Below are 25,266 nucleotides of genomic sequence, written 5' to 3' on the forward strand. Positions count from 1 at the left end.
CGCTTCAGGTCTGAGTTCATTACAGAATACGCCACACTCTTTGAATCCGGAGGAAGTATCTCAGCAAGTGGCCTTCAACTATCAGAGTGAAGTCTTACTGGGATTACAAACCCAATTTGCCAGTCTGTGTGCCACCAATGAACATCTTACCCAAGACATTCAATCACTCCCATCTACCAGAGTAGACCCGGTAAGATTTTCCAGGTTCTACAAAATGTTCATTCATGATGTATCTACTCACTGGAAAAGCATTGGATTGGGCGTCGGCTGTCTGAGATGCAGATAAGTCAAGTCACCTTTATTGATATAGTGCTTTTTACAATACAGATTGTTTCAAAGCAGCTTTACAGAGATAATAGGAAGACAATGTTGTAATAATACACTTACCTAAAGGATTATTAGGAACACCTGTTCAATTTCTCATTAATGCAATTATCTAATCAACCAATCACATGGTAGTACCTTCAATGCATTTAGGGGTGTGGTCCTGGTCAAGACAATCTCCTGAACTCCAAACTGAATGTCAGAATGTGAAAGAAATGTGATTTAAGCAATTTTGAGCGTGGCATGGTTGTTGGTGCCAGACGGGCCGGTCTGCGTATTTCACAATCTGCTCAGTTACTGGGATTTTCACGCACAACCATTTCTAGGGTTTACAAAGAATGGTGTGAAAAGGGAAAAACATCCAGTATGCGGCAGTCCTGTAGGCGAAAATGCATTGTTGATGCTAGAGGTCAGAGGAGAATGGGCCGACTGATTCAAGCTGATAGAAGAGCAACTTTTACTGAAATAACCACTCGTTACAACCGAGGTATGCAGCAAAGCATTTGTGAAGCCACAACACGCACAACCTTGAGGCGGATGGGCTACAACAGCAGAAGACCCTACCGGGTACCACTCATCTCCACTACAAATAGGAAAAAGAGGCTACAATTTGCAAGAGCTCAACAAAATTGGACAGTTGAAGAATGGAAAAATGTTGCCTGGTCTGATGAGTCTCGATTTCTGTTGAGACATTCAGATGTTAGAGTCAGAATTTGCCGTAAACAGAATGAGAACATGGATCAATCATGCCTTGTTACCACTGTGCAGGGGGGTGGTGATGGTGTAATGGTGTGGGGGATGTTTTCTTGGCACACTTTAGGCCCCTTAGTGCCAATTGGGCATTGTTTAAATGCCACGGCCTACCTGAGCATTGTATCTGACCATGTCCATCCCTTTATGGCCACCATGTACCCATCCTCTGATGGCTACTTCCAGCAGGATAATGCACCATGTCACAGAGCTCGAATCATTTCAAATTGGTTTCTTGAACATGACAATGAGTTCACTGTACTAAAAGGGCCCCCACAGTCACCAGATCTCAACCCAAAAGAGCATCTTTGTGATGTGGTGGAACGGAAGCTTCGTGCCCTGGATGTGCATCCCACAAATCTTCATCAACTGCAAGATGCTATCCTATCAATATGGGCCAACATTTCTAAAGAATGCTTTCAGCACCTTGTTGAATCAATGCCACGTAGAATTAAGGAAGTTCTGAAGGGGAAAGGGGGTCAAACACAGTATTAGTATGGTGTTCCTAATAATCCTTTAGGTGAGTGTATATGTCCCCAACTAAGCAAGCCAAAAGCCAATGGCGACAAAGGTGAAGAAAGGCGACAGTGGCAAGGAACCAAAACTCCATCAGGTGACAGAATGAAGAAAAAAAACCTTAGGAGAACCTAGGCTCAGGCGGGGGGCCAGTTCTCCTCTGGCCAACGAACGAACAGTGTATGATTATGATTCAGGCAGCATTATAGGTCAGTAGTGTTGGATGTAGATCAATATTTCGGATACGAAGTAAATGAACATGGAAAGCCGAAGGACACAAGCAAGCCACTATGCAAGGGATGCTACAGAGCAGTGCTAACAAAAGGCGCTAACACCTCTAATATAGCAAAGCACCTGAAAGACCGACACCCGGATCTATATAAAGAATTTTTAGAGGTTGGTAACTCTTCTCATTTTAACATTTCTGAAACATTAGCCAAGATGGCCTATTATTGTTGCTGATATGAGTGTGTGTTGTCTTGTTTTTTCACCCTAATCTTAAAGTTAATACAATCTGACTGAGGAATCTTAGACAAGTAAATATTTTAACTGTGGTCAAATGTAAATTAACTTGTGCTTATTCAACTTTATTCAAAAAAGTATTATTTAATTCTGCAATTTGCCTTCATTAGCGATTATCATCAATTTGATTACACAGACACTAATTAAACTAAACTGATCTAGACAATCTCTGAATTCAATGATGTAATGCCTTTAACTGAAAATTAAATGTTTAATCTTATTAAACTGAATACATTACTGACACTATATCCTCCAATTTGATACTGTTAAGTGCTTTGACATAATCTGTATTGTTAAAAGCACTATATAAATAAAGGTGACTTGACTTGACTTGACTCGATCCAGTGAGCATTGTTCCCTTTCAAGGGAACTCGAGCTGCGTTGAGACGCGGTGGGAACGCTCTGCGTGATTGCGTCGTGAAGCACGTGTATAATCAGTCCAATGGAAGAGCGAGACGTCATAGGCGGTGACGTCATAGACCAGGAAGCTATAAAGCACACCAGAAAACAGACCGCGACAGCTTCTGTTGCCTTCAGCAAGCGATCTGTGAATTCTGTCCTTGTCATATTTATTGTTGTCTGTCAAGTTGCAATATATATATATATTATGGCAAAAGAGAGCAAGCAGCTTTTGTGTTGTTCCCTGCCCACGTTATATCACGGGTGGGGACACACAAATCAGCTTTTTGTTACTATTTGGGAGTGGAGCATGCCACAGTCAGTTCTCGAGGGGGCTGACTGTGAGCATTGCGAGAAACTGTCCGTGAGGACGCTCCGCTCCCGCCGGGCGTTCTTCGAGGAGGACGGTTCGGTTTGCGCTCCCCGCGCGGGTCCCGCTGTTGCCGATGCACGGCGGCGACTCGCATTTTGGGGTTCGCAAACGGATCTGACAGCGGGGGTTGGGACGGGCTCCGCCCTATCTCAGCTTTCACCTGCCAGATCCAGTGCTGGCGATTTCCAGTTCCGAGGAATTGGTATCGTTAGTGTTTTGTTTAGAAAAAGAGAACAAAACAAATAAAGATATTAAAAAAAGGCAGATGTTTGAGTTTTCAATAAATGAATAAATAAGTCAGCTCATAACTGTTGAATAAAGAAGAGCTTTAAAAGGAGGTTTATCTAGTGCTGTTGCTAGTTAAATATTTTCTGGCCAGCTGAGCTTTATGAGAGTGAAAATAAGGAGTTTATTAGATGAAATATATCTAAAAACAGAAAAACTCTGTATCTCAGCCTCCTCGTCGGGGACTGCCGTTTTTCCCTATCTCCACACCAGGTGTCAAGATCGTGGAATAAGTCGGTTTCTATTTTATGTGTTTAATGCCCTACGTCTAACTATAGTAATGCTATGGGTATTAAGTATCATGGTATGACAGTGCCTCGGGTTAAAGAGACGCTTGCTAGCTTTCTCTCTCCCGAGTCGGCATCATAATTTTTAACCCCGACCAGCCATCTAAATAAAAAATTTTATTAGGCAACGCTGGTGGGTAAATTATAAAGACATGGATGAATGTGAGGTTGTCAGCACTGACGCTATTCGAGAATTGCGTCGTGCAAAAACAGATAAACTATACTGGGGAGGGACGGTTTCGAGAAATCGTTTCTCCTCTGCGTCCTCTGGGTGGCGACTCTCTGAGGAGGGTCGCACACGGCCAGTTCGGTTGTTTTCCTGCTGGTGGCCACGGACTGATATATATATATATATATATATATATATATATATATATATATATATATATTTATACGTTTTTCTGATTTAAAAGTAAAGAAAAATAAGACAAAATTATGTCTGTTCTTCTGGATGCTCCGCTTTCAAAAAACTAAGAATAAACCGTTCAGCGGCGTTCCAGAGGTTTCTTCCTCACCAATCTATGTTCCTGAGACTGCTGGGCGGAGCAGTCTCAGTCTACTCAGCTCCTCGCAGCACAGCGAGCATCGCCATTTGGGCTCCTCCACAATCAAAGGGGACTTGGGTGGCGGTAGCAGTCTAGCCAGTTAGAGATATGCAAGATCTGAGGACTATTTTATCTCTAAAAAAGCTTGAACAATAGGAAGCCCTGATGCCGAGGCTATCAGGCTTCTAAAGGGTGGTCCCCTCCGGGGTAGGGATGGTTTTTGAGAAAATCGTTTCTCCTCGGCGCCCTCTGGGGTGCGACTCTCTGAGGAGGGTCGCAGCGCTGCCAGTTCGGTTTTCCTGCCGGTTCGCCGTTCAGGACACCAAGGTGTCAGTGTCCCCAAACGATCCTCCGAGGAGGGTCGTAGAGCAGTCAGTTCGGTTTCCCTGCCGGTTCGCCGTTTCAGGGTGCCGAGGTGCCTGCTTTTTCCAATGATCCTCCGAGGAGGGCCATTGGAACTAAGTTATTTAAAGGGAGGCAAGATCTGAGGACTGTCATCTCTAATAAAGCTTCTGAGGGCTCCTTCGGGGCAGGGACGGTTTTGAGAAATCGTTTCTCCTCGGCGCCCTCTGGGGTGCGACTCTCTGAGGAGGGTCGCAGCGCTGCCAGTTCGGTTGTTCCCTGCCGGTTCGCCGTTCAGGGCACCGAGGTGTCAGCGTCCCCATACGATCCTCCGAGGAGGGTCGTAGAACGGTCAGTTCGGTTGTTCCCTGCCGGTTCGCCGCTTCAGGGCACCGTACTGACTGTTCAACCAAATCCAGAGGCCAGTCTTGAGAGACTGGTTCCCCTAGTAGAATTTCTGGCAGCGTGGAAACTACTGCCACATATTTCTCGGTGGGTCCTGCACACTATAGAAAAGGGTTCAGAATTTGGTTCTTGTCCGCCCAGATTTCTAGGGGTCCTCCCCACTGTGGTGGACCCCGAGCAGGCTTTGGTTATGGAGCAGGAAGTACTGACACTTCTGCAAAAGGAGCTGTAGAAGGGGTTCCTCCTCCCGGCAGGCAGTCAGGGTTTTACTGCCATTACTTCATTGTTCCGAAAGAGGATGAGGGGTTGCGTCCTACTCTAGACCTGCGTCAATTAAACAGCATATTATGCTTACGCTAAATATGATTGTGTCACAGATTCAGTCTGAGGACTGGTTTGTAACAATAGACTTAAAGGACGCTTACTTATCTATCCATCCTCATCACAGGAGGTTCCTGAGGTTTGCTTTCAGGGGCGAAGCATACCAGTATCGGGTTCTTCCATTCGGCCTAGGTTATCACCCCACACCTTTTACAATATGCGTGGATGCAGCTCTGGCTCCTCTGAGATTCCAGGGCATTCGCGTATTAAATTATATCGACGATTGGTTGATTTTTAGCTCAGTCCGAGCTTTTGGCAGTTCAACATCGAGATGTCGTTCTGTCCCACATAAGGAGGTTGGGGTTGCGGCTCAACACCAAAAAGAGTGTACTCCTCCCAGCTCAGAGGACCACTTTCTAGGTGTATTATGGGATTCGACAACAATGCAAGCACGTCTGTCTCCTGCACGTATTTCTGCGATTCTCACAGCCGTAAAGAATGTAAAACTAGGTCAGTCACTCACTGCAAACAGTCTCTGAGACTGTTGGGGCTCATGGTAGTTGCGTCTAACGTAGTTACTTTTGGCCTTCTGTACATGAGACCCCTGCAGTGGTGGCTCGGGACCAAGGGGTTTTCTCCGAGGGGAAATCCGTTTTCGCATGATCAAGGTCACGCGGCTATGCCTTCGTACCTCGGTCATGTGGAAGAAGCCTTGGTTCCTCGCCCAGGGCCCAGTGCTGGGTGCTTCTTGTCGACGCGTCACGCTATCGACGGATGCTTCCCTCACAGGATGGGGGGCGGTCATGAGTGGCTGTTCGGTGAACGGTCTTTGGCTGGGGCTCATGGCAGTTGCGTCCAACGTAGTTACTTTTGGCCCTCTGTACATGAGACCCCTGCAGTGGTGGCTCGGGACCAAGGGGTTTTCTCCGAGGGGAAATCCGTTTTCGCATGATCAAGGTCACGCGGCTATGCCTTCGTGCCTCGGTCATGTGGAAGAACCTTGGTTCCTCGCCCAGGCCCAGTGTTGGGGGCTTCTTGTCGACGCATAATGCTATCGACGGATGTTTCCCTCACAAGTCGGGGGCAATCATGAGTGGTTGGTCGGCGAAGGGTCCGGACAACACACTGATGGTCTCGTATATCAGAGCAGATATCCTGTTGAGGCAGGGGCTGTGGCCCGGGGAATGGAGACTTCACCCCGAGGTGGTGGAGCTTCTTAGGGAGAACTTCGGTCAAACTACAAGTCGACCTTTCGCATCGCTTGTACAATGCATTGCCCTTGTGTTTCTCCCTCACGCATCCAACTCCGCTGGGACTGGATGTAATGTAATAGGTGTGGTTGCCACTAAACCTATACGCTTTTCCCGATATCTTTGCTCCTGGGAGCTCTGGAGTTGTGGATACTGTGGGCTCGGCCTCTGAGGGGGCCCAGCTCATAGATTCAGGTTTCTCGACCGAGGTCGTGGAGACCATACTCCAGTCTAGAGCTCCCTCCACGAGAAGACTAATATGCTGTTCTCTGCCTGGTGCAGAGAACGCCTTCTGAATCTCGTTTCTGCCCTTTTTGGTACAGTACTTGATTTCTGTAATGAATGTTTCTTTGCTGGGCTATCTCTGAAGAGAGATCCCTAATTTCGTCTTCTCCGTGGTACATGAGGCTGAGGCCTGCACGGACTTGGATTTGCACCTGGTTGGTGGTAGTATTTCTTCACCCCAGATCGGGTTGTATTTCTAGGTCCCTACTAAATGTGCGGTCATTTGTGCTCCAGGCCTTCTGTCCTCCACCTTTAATACCCCAGATCAGGAAAATCTTAAATCTGTTATGCCCTGTCCGGGCTTTGGATGCTTAGGTCCACAGAGCTGCTCAGTGGCGTTTATCAGAACAATTATTTGTCTGCTTCGGGTAACCTAAGATAGGTTGCCCTGCATCTAAACAGATAATGAGCAAGTGGGTAGTTGAGGCTATCTCACTTGCTTATGAAGCGGCCGGACAGCGTTCACCTGTGGCTGTTCAGGCCCATTCTACTAGGAGTATGGCTGCATCTAGGCTTTACTTTCGGGTGTTTCCCTTCAGGATATTTGTAATGCGGCAGGCTGGTCCTCACCTCATACATTTGTCAGATTTTATGACCTACACCTCTCCACTCCCGGGGCTAGGTTGCTTGCTTCTAGTGTGCGCAAGGACTTCACACAGAACGGGCATTTGTCTTATGGCGTAGTGGGTATTGGGTTCCCACCGCGTCTCAACGCAGCTCGAGTTCCCTTGAAAGGGAACGTCTCAGGTTACGTATGTAACCCTGGTTCCCTGAGAGGGAACGAGACGCTGCGTTCTCCCGCCATACTTCCTGCATGCCCTGATCGACTTGCTTCAGGCTTTTTCAGAAGCTGTTGCGGTCTGTTTTCTGGTGTGCTTTATAGCTTCCTGGTCTATGACGTCACCGCCTATGACGTCTCGCTCTTCCATTGGACTGATTATACACCTGCTTCACGACGCAATCACGCAGAGCGTTCCCACCACGTCTCAACGCAGCGTCTCGTTCCCTCTCAGGGAACCAGGGTTACATACGTAACCTGAGACGTTTTCGTGTGTGATGCACCCACATTTGCGTTTAAATCTGTTCATCCAATAACGTTATTGTATTAAGCATTTATGCCCGATGAGCAATGCATTTGTTACAGTATATTTTAATCTTTGATAACAGTAGGTAATAAAAATACAACGGATCATGTTAGCTCTGGTCCAATGAAAAAATATTAACAGATAGAACTTTGGATTTTAATTAGTACATGTATTAGTAAATGTTAGTTTAAATCAGCTTTTAACTACCGTGAGCTCATGACTAAGCTCCGCACTGCGACTGACCTCGCCCTCCGGGCGACGAAGGTTGCAGCTCGCGCAGTCGGTTCGGCGATGTCCACACTTGTGGTCCAGAAGCGCCATCTCTGGCTCAACCTGGCTGATATGAGAGAAGCGGACAAGGTTCGGTTCCTGGACTCTCCCATTTCCCAGGTTGGGTTATTCGGCAACGCTGTGGAGAACTTTGCCCAACAGTTCTCTACAGCCCAGAAGCAGACGGAGGCCATCCGACACATCCTGCCTCGGCGGGAAGCTGCTGCCTTCACCCACCCGCCGAGGTCAGATCCTCCGCCTGCTCGTCGCCGAGGGCGTCCGTCCGCAGCCACCTCAGCTCCCGCTGGACCATCGCAGCAGCCTACACCCAGGTCCCGGCGTGTAGCCGGCTGCGGAAGGGGCACCCAGCCTGCTCCAGGTGCTGCCAAGCCAGGTGGTAAGCGACAGCAGAAAAGACGCTGAACCTGGACGGGCTCCCAGGGATGGAGGAATTGCTCGTGGAGTGGTCATCGATCCACTCCCTCTGGCCGGTTGGAGGGCCGGCTGGAGTTTTGTGTTATGTGTGTGTTTGTTCCACCGCTGACCCCTTTAAAAACGGGGTCAGCGGTACCCACATATTCAGAAAATGAGCAATTTTTCTATTCCTGGGTCCCAAGAGGACCAGTCTGGCGGGTGTGACCCTGTATAGCCTTACATCCCTCAGCTCTCCCTTGGTCGCCAGCAGGCAGCTTGGTGCGTTCGAGAACCCGGTCATCCGCCTTCTCTCGTGCCTCCTGCCGCTAGTGGAGACAGGTAAGTGTTGCAAAGCACACTAACACCACACTCTCCACTTTCTGCTGCCCCACCTCAGGCTCGGCTGACGTGCTCCTGAAAAGATTCAGTCTCACCTAGTGTTGAGCAGGGCTCCTGATTGTTGCGCGTTGAATGTCTTTTCCCGCTGGCGAGGGTTAAGATAGCCGCTCCTCCAGCCAGTACGAGGGCTAGTTAAATCTGTCTTCGTACTTTCAGGTGGGTCGTGACCATCTTAGCCCAAGATTGGTCTGCAGCTTTGACCTGATAGACGTGTGCTTCAGATACTCTTCCTCCACGCCCCAGGCCATCCTGTGTGTGGGTATATGGTAGATGCAGCCAGGGGCTTCCTCCATATATGACCGCTTCAGCTCTAGCTTCACGATCGAGTCCCAAGGTGACCGTGGCAGAGCAGCCCACCCTCTGTGACTATAGTCATTCCAGTCTGCTGCCAAACCCTCTGCAACTAAGGGGCCACGTATAAAGGGCGTGTTTTAACGGGGGCCTTGGCGACCCTCGACTACACGGGCATATATGCCTTGAGTTGTTGGACTTTGCGACTGTTGCTTAGTCTTCCCTCGCAGGTCACGACTCACCCGTCACCTCCTCCTTGGAGTCTGAAGCTGTTGCTCAGTGAAGTTCTTTGCACTCAAGTGTTGAGCAGAGATGCTCCTGTAGCTCAGTGAGTTTATCACACTAAGGTGTTGAGCAGAAATGCTCCTGAAGCTAAGTGAATCCTTTCACACTCACTGTTGAGCAGAAATGCTCTTGTTACGCAGTGAAGTCCTTCGCACTCTAGTGTTGAGCAGAAATGCTCCTGTAGCTCAGTGAATTTTATAACACTTAGGTGTTGAGCAGTAATGCTCCTGAAGCTCAGTGAACTTATCACACTCAAGTGCTGAGCAGAAAATGCTCCTGAAGCTCAGAGATCTTCACATGTTGTGTTAAGCAGTGCTCCTGTCTCTTTGCGCCCGTCGCTTGCACCTAGGGTGCCAAGTCAGGAGGGAGCAGTTCTTCATAGTTGCCCCTTATTGGCCCAACTAGACCTGGTTCCCATCGACAGCCTTCCTGACTTCCCCTGAAGACTTTTTCAGGGACGCGTTCTACCCCTGGAGATTCTGGGTGGTCTTACATCTAAACACCGAGGTTCAGGTGGCTATCACAGGGACATGTGATAGTTACCATCACTTCTGCGAGCACCCCCTAGAAATGGGTAATTTGCTTACGCCTTTAGAAGTGGAACCTAGTCGTTGAGTGCGTCTTCTCTCCAGAGGAGATTCTGAAAGCTTTCGATCACTTCAGTGCTCTCTTTCCTGCAAGATGGGTTGGAGTAGGCTGTTTTCCTTCACCCTCAAAATGATGTTGCCTCAGTGTTTAAACGACGCTCATCATGATGAAGTATGGAGAAGCACGTCCTGATCGTCAGGTTCCTGAGGAGCAAGGTAATGTAAATCCTTGCGTCCCTCTTTATCCTCGTGGGCCTTATCTCTGGTGCAACTGCACTGCAGAGAACGCCCCTGAGGCACTGCAGGCTGTGAGTTAAAAATTCTGTTATATCAGTTCTCCTGCTTGCGTGGTCTCTACTAGAGGGTAGGGACTTGCTCACTTTTGGTCAACGTATTGTGCCTGGAGTTCGGGCCGGCTAACTCTCACAAGCTGAGACCCCGGCTTAGATTGTGCCCAAGGTTCCTACCTCTCCCTTAATAGGAGCAGGTGGTGAGCCTGCAAGCGCTCCCCCAGAGGAGGCAGATCCAGCCCTGGCTTTCTCTGTCCGTTCGCTTATAGCGTTTAGACGTGTACAGAACGCAAGCAATAGACCTCAGACCAGCTCTACAAATGTCTGTTAGGAATTCAGCAGAGAGGGAAGGCTGTTTCCAAGCAAAGTTGGCCACTTAGTGCTTGCTTTCATTTCGGTAAAAATTCCGAGATGCAACATGTCCACTTAGGTGTTGAGCTCCTTGATGATTAGTGTAAAGTGCTCCGCCTGGGCGCTGACGATATGCTTTGCTAAACAGATTCTAGAGTTGGGGGCTGGACGACACCTAGTTGAACCGCTGCTTCCGTGGGCTCCCTTCCCATGAAGCCAGTTTCACCGTGAGCCCGGTTCAAGTGTCGTCTTGCTTCGCCATTCCCCTCCTATGGACTGGATACGTGCGCCGTTTTACTCCAGTTGAGTTCCCTTAAATCTGAACCCTGTTGAGTTCCTCCTTACCCCTCTGACGCCGGACGTGCGGAACGTCCTGGGTCAGGCCTACCACTCGTAAGCAGTGTGGAACCTGTGCTAGGCTGGGTCTATATGTTGCGGTCCCTACGGTGATCCCATATGTGTATTCTTCCACGATACGGCTCCCCACGGCGAGCCCGTGTCTTCCCTCGGCAGAGTCTCTCTGCCGTCACTGTCTGGTGAGTCTCCCCCCGTCTTAGGCTGGCGCCACCCCAATGACATTCCATATGTTGTACTGCGGTCTTCCGCCAGTTCATATGTGTATTTTTCTCATTACCGCCCTTTGGGTAGGATGTGGCTTCCGCAGCGTCCCTTCCTTCCAATGTACGGGAACGCTTTCCCAGTGGTCCTGTAGGAACAGGAGTGACTTCCTGACCAAAGCCCTGTCCTTCCCCGCCTTAATTACGGGGGCATCAGGAGGCTTTTGTCTAGGCTCTGGAAGGTGGCAGCTTTAGTGGCGCTTTCAAAGGTTATCCTCATTTCAGTCGGCGTCGACTACGTCCGACGTTATCGACTGAAAGGGAACGTCCTGGTTGCGTATGCAACCCACCGTTCCCTGAAGGAGGGAACGGAGGACGTAGTCCCCTTGCCACTATCACTGGACCACCGCTGACCCAGGATTACTCGCGGCTCCTCAGCGAGACAACAACTAGTGCGTGCATCCACTTCCGTATTTATACCCGCGCAGCGGGGCGGAGTGTGTGTGATGCAAATCACGAACGCCAATTACATTGGCTCATTCAATAGTACTCGATGATGATAGGCTCTCTGGCGCGATCGCCATTTCAGTCGGCGTCGACTACGTCCTCCGTTCCCTCCTTCAGGGAACGGTGGGTTGCATACGCAACCAGGACGTTCTTGAGACTGTAAAAGAGGTATTGAGCCCCGTCAGCTCTTTCACGGTTGCCCTTAGTGGTGAAAAACACACCCATCTCTCTGCAGTCCTGCCTCTGAGTTGGAAGATCTTCTCTACTTTGACAGTTGGGGAAGGTGACAGAAACCTAAAACGTCAACTTAAAGACAACATCAAAGAAGATTTCAGACAGAGATATGAGAACACACATCTGCAGCTGATATTAAACACAGCCACATTTCTTGACCCAAGGTTCAAGGACAGTTTTGTAACCTTAAGAGAGGAGGTTAAACAGAATCTTATGGTCAGTGTCAGTTTGCTGGAAGCAGGGGGCCAAAATCAGCAAACATTATCTCCAGATGACAAGCAGCAGCCAGCAAAAAAAACAAAATCAGATCTGAAGAGACTGTTAACAAACATACAGGAGGGAAAAAAGAGTGAACATGGAGATTGTTCATCATCCAGAGAAGAAGGTGAGGGTGCAGAAACGGAACTCAAAAATGAGTTTTCAGTAAATGAAAAGATGCCTGAAATCAGTGCAGAAGAGCACCCACTCACATGGTGGAGGACACATGAGACAACTTTACCTCACATTGCCCAGTTAGCTAAGAAGCATCTGTGGATCTCTGCTTCAAGTTCAGCTTCAGAGCGTGTATTTAGTACATCAGGGCTCATTTGCAGTGCAAGAAGGGCACGAATTACAGAGGAGCACATTGACATGCTGGTGTTCCTAGCTCAAAATCTGAAAGTTGCAAAACAACTGTAGGATACATTAATGGGTGTCAATCTCACTCACCTCTGCAGAGAAAATCTAGATATAACTGCAGCAACAGATTCCATTTAATTATTTTGTTTACTAATTTGTTACTTGATGCATAAGATTGCACTGATTTTGTTTTTGCTTGAAGTTAAAGTATCTTTTGGTGACATTGTGATTGGATTTGATTCTACTTGGAAATACAAAAGATTGCACTTTTTTTTACTTGCACTTTACTGGTTTTTGAATGTATGGCAATCTGAGAGGCTTTTGAACAAGTGCACTACCTCAGGACATTTTTGTTCATGTAAAATATACCTCATTGTCATGTTCTAGACTTGTTATATTTAGCTTTAAATAAATAAAAATACCCCCTTAATATTGTGCAATTTTTTTTCTCTGTGGTATCGAAAATGGTATTGAATATTCTTCAAGGTATCGTATCGAAGTTAGAAATTCTAGTATCGTGACAACACTATAGGTCAGAAGTCAGATTGGATCAGAACTTTCACAATATTTATCCAGTTCCATCTGGTTGGGGGTCGAAGTCATCACGCTGGTTTGGAGACGAGTTTGTTGAGGTGTTCATGAGGCCTTCACAGGGTTGATGAGGCTGAAACTTCAGGGATGCGTTGTCATCGTGTCCATGCAATGGTCCTTCATCAGATCTTGATATGGCCTGGATCCGGCAGACTGAGGTAAACCTCGGGATAAAAATAAAGAATAATATTAGCGTAGATGCCATCCTTCATTGGATGTACCAAGTAGTTATAGGAAGTGTTCCCGGTTCCGGCTGATCTAAACTATGCAGCCTAACATTGAATTATGGAAGTCTATAATGTGTTATGTGTATGCTGAGCCAAAGAGATGTGTTTTAAGTCTAGATTTGAACTGACAGACTGTGTCTGCTTCCCGGACAATGTTAGGAAGATTGTTCCAAAGTTTTGGTGCTAAATAGGAAAAGGGTCTACCGCCAGAAGTCGATTTTGATATTCTAGCAGTGGCGGCTGCTGGTCTTTCAAAGAGGGGAAGCTATTTTTTTTTTAACTCGACTGTCAGGTGTGAGGATGGAGAAAGGAGCGAGGACTTAAGAGCAGAGTTGATGGATTTTATTTTAATAATAAAATAAAACAAAATACAAACAGTCTACAAAATTCATCTTCTGATTTTTTTAATGATGGTTGGCAAACAACTTTTTAATGTGCATTACCGCCACCAGCAAAAGACTGCAAAATGATAAATAGGGAGCAAACAAGGCCGGTAATGAGGGAGGACAAGTGGGGCAAATGAACCAATAATCAGGTCACAAGATGGGAGTCGACACAATCGACAGGAGAGCACATGGCACAAGGAAACGTGCTCACACCAAACATGACAAAAAACACAAGCACATGGCCAGTAAAACAAAACACAAGCAAAGTGGTCACACAAAATGAGACATGAAGAACAATGAGAACACTCATAAGCCACGTGTTCACACAGAGCATGACATGAAATCACACAGCTAGTGTAAAACACAAGCTGTGTGCTACAATGCACAAGACAAAACATGACATGAAAGCATGCGGCCGATGTAAACACGAACCGCGTGCTACACAAAACACACGTGAAAAGAGCAAACACGAAAACCGCACGTTCAGACGACAAGACAGAACGTCTCGGGTTATGACTATAACCCTTGTTCCCTGAGAAGGGAACGAGACACTGCGTCGAGAATCGACTCTTTGGGGACGCTCCCTTAGCGTGCGCCTCTGAAGTATGAATGAAACTATTCCAATCCTGATTGGTGTTGCGTCATGACGTAACATGTGACGGCATAACCGGATGCATAAAAGCGACGCCGGCACACACACACACTAGCCTAGCGATAAAGCAAGACGCTCTAAGGCCTCGAGGGGCGTGGCAGGACGACGCAGTGTCTCGTTCCCTTCTCAGGGAACAAGGGTTATAGTCATAACCCGAGACGTTCCCTTTCGAGGGAACTCTACACTGCGTCGAGAATCGACTCTTTGGGAAACGAGTGCCCACTAGGCCACGCACCGAAATAGGCCTGTCCCGGAGTGAAACTGTTTAGGCACTCAGCAAGGACTGAGCACCTGTGCACCAGGCGTACAAGGAAGGTTGAGACTGTAGAACCTAATAAAAGTATGTGGAGTAGCCCAACCGGCTGCCTCACAGATCTCCTGTAGAGGTACTCCCGAAAGAAGGGCCCTAGAGGAAGCTATGCCTCTAGTTGAATGGGCCCTCACGGCTAAAGGTGAAGGCAAGTCGCGCACCTTGTAAGCCTCAGTAATAGCCTGAACAATCCAATTACTAATAGTCTGCTTGGATGCCGGGAGCCCCTTCTTAGGTGACCCAAAACATACTAATAATTGGTCAGACCTTCTCCAAGAAGAGGACCTCTCAAGGTACATGCTCAAAGCTCTGACGGGGCAGAGCAAATGAAGCTTCTCTTCTTCTGCCGACACATGAGGCGGAGGATGGAATGCCTGAAGGACTGTAGACCGAGCCGCATTAGATGGAACTTTAGGCACATAGCCCGGACTCGGGTGCAAAAAAGCTTTTACTCTGCCTGGGGCAAACTCCAAGCAAGCTGGTGTCACTGCCAGGGCTTGGAGATCTCCCACCCTCTTAAGTGAGGTAATAGCCGAGAGAAATACCAATTTTAGCGTTAAGTCCTTAGGCGAAGCCGACTGCAAAGGTTCGAAGGGGGCCAGGGATAACCCTTCAAGAACTATTGCCAGGTCCCAGGCAGGAACCCTGGACCTGGTTGCCGGTCTCATCCTCCGAGTACCACGGAGAAAACAAATGACCAACTGGTGCCTCCCCAGAGGCCCATCACTCAATGGCGCATGAAAAGCCGCAATGGCAGCCACGTACACCTTAAGTGTGGAAGGGGAGAGACCCGCAGAGAAACGATTTTGAAGAAACTCCAGAACTGAAGCCTATGGGCAGTTAACTGGATCTAACTCCTGTTTTCTACACCAAGTGGAAAATACATTCCACTTGAGGCCATATAATCTCCTCGTAGACGGAGCCCTAGAGCTAAGTATGGTTTCAACCACTCCAGCTGATAGACCAGCATCTAGGTACTGAACCCCCTCAGAGGCCAGACCCACAGCTTCCACAGCTCTGGGTGAGGGTGGAAGACTGTGCCCTCCGCCTGAGACAACAGATCCCTCCTCAGAGGAATCTGCCATGGCGGAGCTATCAGAAGTGATATTATGTCTGAAAACCATACTCGGGTCGGCCACAATGGGGCAACCAGAAGTAGACTGATGCCCTCTTGACGGACCCTCTCCAGGACTGCCGGAAGCAGAGCGATCGGGGGAAATGCGTACAGGCGAAGCCTCGGCCAGGCCTGTACCATGGCATCCAACCCCAGTGGAGCTGGATGCGAGAGGGAGAACCAAAGTGGACAGTGGGACGTCTCTCGAGACGCAAACAGATCCACTTCCATCGGTCCAAACCTCTCCCATATTAGCTTCACCACCTCTGGGTGAAGTCTCCATTCCCCGGGCCTCAGCCCCTGCCTCGACAGGATGTCTGCTCCCTGATTCTGAACCCCCGGAATATACATTGCTCTGATAGACAGTATTTTCCCCTGGGACAAAATAATAATCTGATGCGCCAGTCTGCACAGAGGGCGCGATCTGAGTCCCCCTTGTCGGTTCAGATACGCTACCACAGACGTATTGTCTGATCGTACTAAGACATGGCAACCTTTGATGTCTGGGAGGAAGCTCCTCAAAGCCCTGAACACAGCCATCATCTCTAGGCAGTTTATATGCCACGAATGATGATGGTCCTGCCACAGACCCCTGGCAAAGCGGCCGTCCATGACCGCGCCCCAGCCAGTGAGGGAGGCGTCTGTCGAAACAGTTTTCCGGCGACCTGACACTCCCAACACTGGCCCTTGGGATAGGAACCAAGGTTTCTTCGATATTTGTAGAGAATGAAGGCATCTGCGCGTTACTCTGATTACACGAAATGGATTCCCCTTGGGAGAAAACCCCTTGGTTTTTAACCACCACTGAAGGGGCCTCATGTGTAGAAGGCCCAAAGGAATGATGTTGGATGCCACTGCCATGAGGCCCAACATTCTTTGAAATTGCTTTACAGTGATGGCCTGGCCTAGCTTTAACCTGGATACCATCGTCAGAATCGACTCGATACGTGCGGGAGACATTCGTGCCTGCATCGTAATCGAGTTCCACACGACTCCCAAAAACATCGTGCACTGGGATGGTTCTAGCACACTCTTTTTTGTATTGAGTCTTAACCCCAATTTCTGAATGTGGCCAAGGACGACATCTCGATGCCGAACTGCCACCTCCCGAGACTGGGCCAGAATGAGCCAGTCGTCGAGATAATTCAATATACGGATGCCTTGAAGTCTCAGTGGAGCAAGGGCTACATCCATACATTTGGTGAATGTGCGGGGAGAGAGTGCTAGGCCGAACGGAAGAACCCGATATTGGTAAGCTTCGCCCCCGAAAGCGAACCTCAGGTATCTCCTGTGACATGGAAGGATGGAGATGTGAAAATAAGCGTCCTTTAGATCTATCGTGACAAACCAGTCCTCGGATCTGATCTGACTCACGATTTTTTATGGCTCTTTATGGCTGGAGGACTTCAATTTCTGAGAGTGTTTCCTCTGTTGCCAAGCTCCAGGAGGAGGGGCTCTAGAGGAAACGCTCTCTCTTTGCTCCTCACTTGCGTTCCCTGCTCATCATGTGGCCAGCTAATGTTGAGTCTGGCCACAGCACGAGTCACAACCTCTACCAGCTCCTCATAACCTTGGCCGTGAACTGGCGCGCCTAGATCACGGTCATCCGCTTCAATACTGAGCACATCCACTTCCTCGGAAGCAGAGAGCTCAATCATTGGGACCTGATCATGGGCAGGAGAAGCCGCGATGCGGGCTCCTGCACCACTCTCAGGGGCCACGAGATCCTCGGATGAAGAATGAGAAGGTGCCTCAGCAGTCTCAATTTCATCTATAAGATCCCGCTGCGAACCCCACGATCTCAATCGCCGCGCCGCCTCAACAGACGCGGGACCAGAACCATGGGGAACGCGAGCCTGACCGTGCTTATCAAAGCACGCCAGCCGGGAGCGCAGCACTCTAATGGGAAGTGCTTCACAGTCTACACAAGCAGCCCCCTCGAGAGCTGCTCGTGCATGCTGCGCTCCCAAACAATTCACACATAAAGCATGTGTGTCCCCACCGGTGATAAAACGAGGGCAAGGGTGCACACAAGCTTTAAATTGTTCGCTGGCCATAATCAAACTTTCTGAGACAAACAACACCAAATAAGACAGACAGTTTTCAACATAGAGCGCTTGCTGAAGAGCGAAAAGCTAGTGTGTGTGTGTGCCGGTGTCGCTTTTATGCATCCGGTTATGCCGTCACATGTTACGTCATGACGCAACACCAATCAGGATTGGAATAGTTTCATTCATACTTCAGAGGCGCACGCTAAGGGAGCGTCCCCAAAGAGTCGATTCTCGACGCAGTGTAGAGTTCCCTCGAAAGGGAACGTTATGTACGAGAATGAGCGTAAGCTCATCCTGTGCGCTCACAACAGAAAACAAACACGCAGAGAATGAATGTCCGAATCCCGACACAAAACCAAACTAGACCAAAATTGTCTTCGCGTACCTACCCAAAGTGATAAGATAAAATACAATTCTGCATCAAAATTTATAGAAAAGTAGTTTGTTTAGGCATGGTTTGTAAGGAATTACAAACCTGCGCACATATATTCAAACGCACATAACTATAGAATCAATTCTTAATGCGCATGTGAACGCCATCAGCGTCTATCACAGGTTCACGTTTAAAGTCTGTTTAGAGAGAAAGGTGTCTTCTTAGCGGCCCCTAATTTAATAACAAATGATAATTTAGACGGAAGTGAATCAATCAAAACTAACTTTAGCTGGAAAAAACATTTTTCAAGAATCACTATAAAACCAAACCAAACTCTGTTACCTTAAATTATATGTTTATCTCTGTAAAGCTGCTTTGAAACAATCTACATTGTTAAAAGCGCTATATAAATGAGGATGACTTGACTTTACTAGACAGATGTGCCGTGATCCAAACACCAATGCCCCCGCACATGTAACAAAGGCACCTGACATCGACGGAGGAAATGTGGGAATTAGGTTAAACTGAGAAATGTATGATGAAAATTGGCTGGCAATTTCTTTGCCAAGCAAATAACAAGAAATAGGTTACAGCAGTTTGTCTTTTGAGTACACAAAATCCGTGATGGGACTGAGCTCGAATAGCTTCCGCATCAGCGACTTTTTATTGTACAAAATCGTTGTCAATCAAAGGGAGATGCAGTCTTTCGACAGACACCTCCAATCATCACGCAGAAGCCCAACATCCAGCCCAGCCCATTCCTCCATTCTCCCCAGAGAAGCTGAGCGTCCGTGGGCGGGACATAATCGCAGCATTTATCCAATGACCATCAAGTTTTGAAGCACTGAAATAAACTGTTTAACCCTCTGAGGTCGACTATCGCGTCTCGCTTTTTTTCTTATCAGTGCAAAAGAAACTCAAAATACTCTGTTGATTTTGATCTTACATATTAAGTGTTGTACATCATTAGATCCTGATCAGTGTCTATTTTTTTGTGGATACTCACAATAAAAACAAAGTGTTGTGCTTTTCGCCAAATAAAGAAAAACAAACATGATGCCTTCTCTCTGTCAGTTAAGTCCATTCTGAAACGCGTCCGAAAATTAACGGTAATTCCGCGAATACTTGTCATACAGGCACGAGTGTTTTTCCATAATGAAGCTTGAACTCTCCTCTTTTAAAACTCTCCTCTTTACGCAGTTTATGTAATCTGTATGAAAAGAGAGAGATGTCAGTCTTTTTCTTTCCAGCTCATTATACCTCATTACGCGTTAATGTGCCACGCCCACGGAGAGCGCGCCGTATTCAAACGCAAATGATCTAAGGCAAGCCATTCAAACATGTCAACGCCCACCAGCTGGATTATAAAACACATCGTGTTTAGTAAGTATCAGGGACGTCACTAGGCCCTTTTTAGGGGGGCTTCAGCCCCCCTAAACTTCTGCCTAGCCCCCCTAAAAATTTGGTGATTAATATACACAAATTTGTGTTCGCTTCAGTCTTGTTAATCAGATTCAGCTCATTCTTCATCTTCAATCCGCAGCAGCGCCAAGCAGAGAGCACGTCAAAAACAGAGGACAGGGTGTGTGTGTTCATCTGAGCCTCATTGGTCTGTCACTGCTCGTCAATGTCAGAATATTTGAGATGACCAATCAAATCAAAGTAGGCGGGCTTTGTGTTCACAGACGCTGCTGAGCGCGAAATCCTCAAATTTTAGCAGAGCAACTCGACGCTTCATTGTACAATAAAGTGCGACTGCGAGATAAGATGTAAGTAAGTAGTGGCTAAACTTAACGTTTCATATTTGACAGTTTTTTTAGGTCATTATAAATGTTAAACGAATGACAAAAAATAATCTGGCAAACTAATATAACGTTAGTTTAATTTCGCCATCCACATGAACTGCCTTTGTAACTCATGTAACGTTAACGTTAGCCTGCCCTAATGTAATAATTAGTTTACTGTCATTGTGAGGGGACAATAAACATTAACAAAGCCGTTTTTATCATGTTAGGCACATGATTAATAATGTATGTGTACATATTGAGAATATAATACAAATTGTAGCCTTTTGTAAATTAAAAAAGCTCAGCTTTAAAGGAGGGAAAGAGAAAGGGCAAGATAAGAAGACTGAAAAAAAAGAAAGGAGGATGGAGATGAGGAGAGAGCAGGTGTTGACAAATAATTTACTGCCCGCTGACATGGTTTTAAAGCTATTTTCTTTTCCTTTTTTTATGGTCTTCAAACGTCTTGAAATGCACATATCAGAGAAATACAACATTTGAACCCCCACCCCCACAAATTTAAGACCTCTTTGATTATAAAGCCCTGTCTAAGGCTCTGGTACAGCGTGAAATTGTAAGTTGTTTTTAATTATCTGCTTACCTTTAGCTACGTTTTCTTGAGGTAAAAAGGAAAGGGGATATTTTGGTTTGCTATGGAAAACTGTAGCAAAATGCAAGAAATGGTTAACTTAGCAAGCTAATCAAATTTCACTATGACCTTAAAATTCTGGTTCTTGGGTTAAACTGTATGCAAGCCAAACTACACAGCGAAATTACACTCTGATTGAACCAATCCACAGCGCAGTTACAGTAATTAGTGTAATTAAATAGCATTATGTGGACAACTTATCTTATATAGAGAGGAATTGGATCAGTATGCTTATAGATTCAGTCATTGCTTATAGAATAACTCATCAGGAGCAAAGTCTGGCCTAAGTAAATTTCCCCATGCAGCTTTGATATGTCTAAAAGCTAACATTACAGTAACTTTTCTTTAACACAGTAGAAATGGAAGAAGAGGATATGTCTGTCACGTTTTACTTGTTAACATCTTGGTTTCTTGACTGGTTGTTGACATAAGTGTAGCTCTAGATGTGAGTGCAAAAATTTTGCAAACGCAAGTTAAAAATACCCTGGGGGCTAAGCCCCCCCTGTCTTCCAATCCTAGTGACGTCCCTGGTAAGTATCTTGTACAACTGTGTACACAGCGTATCCTTTCGGTGTGAGCAATAATACTATCTAATAACCCTGGAAAATGTACCAGAAGTGGTAGTTTCATTTCGAGGAGCAACGGATCCAGCTGATGTAGTAAGTCATTTATTCTTAAGTGCTTTGTTCTAATCGCGATATTGAATAGTGTCTGTAAACCGCAAAAAGACTGTTTAAATATGAATTGCGTGTCTGTGTGTAGGCTAAATGATGAATGAACGGCACAGGCGCGCGTGCGCGCTTTGTTTACTACAGTTATAGAGCGCGTGTCTGTGCCGTTCATTCACTCTCGCACCTACATTAGTAAACGTTATGTTTACATGAACACATCCAAACTATATTGCTATAGCCTACTAAGATGAGTAAAAATATACTGAAATATGTTGAAATAAAATGTCTGTATAAGCAACAAACTGCAAATTAACATGTATATGCTAATATATCATAAACACGATATGTTACAGACTAAATATGAATGTATAGACAAGATTTTGTGATTAGTTTTGGATAGATTATAAAGTTTTGACTGTAAAAAAAGACTACTGTCACATTAAATAGGTAAGCTTTTGTTCACCAATCTCTGCTCATAGTTAACTATACTATAGTATGATGTTTTGTCAAAAATAAAGTAGGTATATTGAATTATCAACTAAGATGTTAGTATAGTGCTTGTTCCAATATTCAAACTAATGAATCCTTACCTTTTTTAATACGCATGATAAAATGTATACTTTTTACAAAGCAATACACTTGAAATATTTTTAAAATTTTAATTGTTGTTGTAATTGTAACCTATTTGTAATTGGTTACAATTTCTAATTGTAAAATATGTATATATAGATCATTTCTTTTGTCCTTGCATTCTTTGGGTCCCTGTGACACACCATGTGTGAAAGGGCTAATTAATATGCAGCTCATTATGCGGCACATTATCCAGCCTTTGTCTTCTCAGGTGTAAACACGCCTCCACGCATATTGCCTTTCCAAACAAAAGGTGTCTTATAAAATTTAAATCAATGTATTGTTTTGTGTAAATGATTAGGAAGGATGATTTTCAGATCATTTTGAAGCAAAAATTCTAGGCAACAACACTCATTAGTCAAAAGTCTTGTGGACACATATTTAGTATGTCTTTTGTGGCCTTATTTCAGACACTTTAAGTTTTAGTTTTTTCAATATCCATGCATAAGCAATATTCTCTCAAAATACAAACATGTACATACATGTTGCTCACATATTACAGTAGCCCCGTTTGTGCTATATAGAGTGAATTTACACCTTTGCCATTAACATGTTTATAAATAACTGAAAAAAGCACAAATGTCAGAGCATGTCAGAACACCTCAAGGACCCCAAAAAACCCTTAGACCTGAGAGGGTTAAAGGAGCCCCATTGAAGTCAATGGAAGCTCGGCTTAAACAGGAAAATGCACTGTGACGCTCCGGGAATGAATGAGAAGGAAATCGAGTCAGCCAACCTGCTTATGTAGCTGGTTTTGAACCAACTCGTCTTTTAGATGAACGTGTTCTAACGCATTTTTTAGTCAATAAAATGTAAACACAATAGTACACATTTGACCATTCATTTTTTGACATTATAGGGGAAGCCGGCCTTCACTTGCAGTCTTAAAAAAATCTACACTGTATTCTAAGTATTATCAACTGGCCAGAATTTTGAGATCGCAATAGACGTGAAGGACTATAATGCGTTAACAGTTCGATCAAGTACTGAGGGAGCTAAACCATTTAGTGCTTTGTAAGCAATCAGCAATATTTTTAAATTTATACAATGTTTAATAGGGAGCCAAATGCAGTGTTGACAGAACCGGGCTAATATGGTCATACATCCTGGTTCTGGTAGGAACTCTAGTGGCTGCATTTTGGACCAGTTGTAGTTTATTTATTAAACGTGAAAGGCAACCACCCAGTAGAGCATTACAATAATCTAGCCTTGATGTCATGAACGCATGAAGTAATTGTTCTGCATTTTTAATAGAGAGCATATGACATAATTTAGATATATTTTTAAGATGAAAAAATGCGGGTTTAAAGATACTAGACAAGTGACTTTCAAATTAAAGATTGGTATCAAAGAGCACACGCAGGTTCCTAACTGACGACGAGGACTTCACAGAGCAGCCATCAAGTGTTGGACAGCATTTTAGGTTATTACGTGAGGAAGTTTTTTGTCCAATAATTAAAATCTCTGTCTTTTCAGAATTAAGTAGTAGAAAATTACTAGTCATTAGTCAGTTGGTTATATCAGCTATGCTGTAACGGAGCAGGCTCCCGCACAACCTCCTCTTCACCACCGGAGGGAACCGTCTCCGGAATATTAACTTTACCCATCGAACTCCAATTACCATCATGCCTCATACCTGGGACTGATTGCACTCACACCTGCACCTCATTCACACACACTCATATAAGCCTCATTCACACACTCATCCAGTGCGAAGTCTTGATCTGCCCTGGCCATCATTTCTGAGCGTTATTTCCCTGAGTTTGAATCCTGTGTTTGATCTTGGATTGTTTATCGTTGCTGACCCTTCTCTGCCTGTCCTGACCCCGGACTGTTTACTGGATTCTGATCTTTTCTGCCTCCCCTGACCCTGGACTGTTTACTGGACTCTGATTCTCTCTGCCTGCCTCAACCCCTTTGCCTGTTTATCTGGTTTGTCTCAGCCTTGCCTTCTCTGTTCTGTTTGCCACTGTTGGACCCTGCCTGTTTTGACTATTCTAATAAATGCTGCAAATGGATTCTCGTGACTCTGCCTTTTCACAACATATGCATTCTGTTTATTTTGTGGATTGGTAAGTTTCCTCAGGGTGTGAAAAAATAGAGAGCGGAGTATCATCAGCATAACAGTGAAAACTAATGCCATGCTTCCTAATGATATCTCCTTAGGTGTAGCATGTACAGAGTACCTTGTGGTACTCCATACTGAACTTTTGACCGATAAGACATCCCTTAATTTACTGCTACAAACTGATAATGGTCAGATAAGTATGATTTAAACCATGCTAGTGCAATTCCACTAATGCCAACATAATTTTCAAGTCTATTTGCCAGGATGTATAACCAGGTACAAACATCCTTTTGAGTATTTCCCTAAACAAATCAAAGAATTGTTTGAGTATCCAGCGGGAAGACAAGATGTTTCTGTACAGTAGGGCTGCACAATTAATTGCACTTAAACCACACACGATTTGGAAAAGGCTACGATAATTTTATGCGCAGCTAGTCAGTTGAGTCTGGTTGATCGGTAGTAAATGCTGCTCCATCGGAACACCAGAGGGCGCTCTCGTACAGACATGCCAAATTTCCCCCGCCACAGAAGTAGATAATGCCTGTCATTCCAGGAAATCCCTATGGCTGTAGCTGAATAAACAGGAGATTGAAATGCTTTGATTAAACATGACCAATAAACACACAACTGCCTTATTCTGTGTAAGAAGCCACATCATCTTACAGAAGGATGATCAACTGTCATTATGAAGTGAGTTTGGAGAAAAACCATGTTATTAAAAGTTGTCTTTTGTTGGACAAGAGGTTATTAAATGCTTTTCATGTTTGGAAAGCTGTTTGACGCATGTTGCTTTTTTAAATGCACGTTATAAGTGATTCACTCACAGTGTTTTCAGATGGAGCAACGTTTACAGAGCCATACATCAATGACAAGCTGTGCATACAAAATAATCGCAATCTTTGCGATTTCAAAATCACGATAAGCCATCTCGATTTAAGTGCGATTACATAAAAAACTGTGATTAATCGTGCAGCCCTACTTAGGGCTGGGCGATATGGCCCAAAAATAAATATCACAATAATTATTTTATATCAGTCGATATCGATAATTATCACGATAAATGTCAAATCTTTATTTCTTTCAAGTTTAAAGGCAGATTTTTGCTCCTAAGTGAAAGTTGTAGAAACGTCTCGGTTACATATGGTAACCCTCGTTCCCTGAGGGAGGGAACGGAGACGTAGGTCATGACTGACCAATAGGAATCTCGCTAGAGAGGCCAATCTACTTCGTGTGAAACTAAAACAAGCCAATACACATTGGAGTGCAAT

At 45.6% G+C, this 25,266-nt stretch overlaps 1 protein-coding gene across 3 annotated transcripts in view; it reads right to left on the bottom strand.

Moving 5' to 3' along the window:
- Positions 1–25,266, bottom strand: part of fkbp10a (FKBP prolyl isomerase 10a) — a 361,807-nt gene that overhangs the window by 309,417 nt on the left and 27,124 nt on the right. The gene's annotated exons all lie outside the window — the stretch shown is intronic.

The sequence above is a fragment of the Siphateles boraxobius genome, unplaced genomic scaffold, assembly GCF_051911475.1.
Source record: "Siphateles boraxobius isolate OS27281-9 unplaced genomic scaffold, OSU_SipBor_1 33, whole genome shotgun sequence".
Classification (NCBI taxonomy): Eukaryota; Metazoa; Chordata; class Actinopteri; order Cypriniformes; family Leuciscidae; genus Siphateles; species Siphateles boraxobius.